The following is a 478-nucleotide window of genomic DNA, read 5'->3' as shown; positions in this document are numbered from 1 at the left end:
CACAATCAGCTTGTAACACTCCAAAGAGAAAGGAAAACTTGAAATCGCATCATATGACCCCTTCAAAATTTCAAATTAATGCCTGTCAGTGTGATCAATGATCAATGCAATACTTTTTTTCTGTTTTCTTTACTAAAGAAATAATTCCTATGGACCATTAATACAGAAAACTAGGTTGATTAATGGTGTCGTTTTTAGATTAATGGTTAATGAAGTCCTTACTGTACTCACTTAACTTGGAAAAGAAAAGCATTTTTGTCAAGTCACTTTTTTATGTGGCGCTTTATGCAAGAGATTTTCAATGTAGCTTCACAATAATAAACAGCAAAATAACTGAATCAGTGATGCAAACTTCATATGAGACATTCAAATTCAGCTCTAAACAGCTGACAATAGTGTCATTCATTCACTTCAGTTCAATAACAGTAAAGTTAATCAATTAAGAAACTACTTCAATTCAATGTTATAAGCAACTCAA

The sequence above is a fragment of the Sinocyclocheilus anshuiensis genome, unplaced genomic scaffold (genome assembly GCF_001515605.1).
Source record: "Sinocyclocheilus anshuiensis isolate Anshui unplaced genomic scaffold, SAMN03320099.WGS_v1.1 scaffold1185, whole genome shotgun sequence".
NCBI classification, from domain to species: Eukaryota; Metazoa; Chordata; class Actinopteri; order Cypriniformes; family Cyprinidae; genus Sinocyclocheilus; species Sinocyclocheilus anshuiensis.
This window is presented reverse-complemented; position numbering follows the sequence as displayed.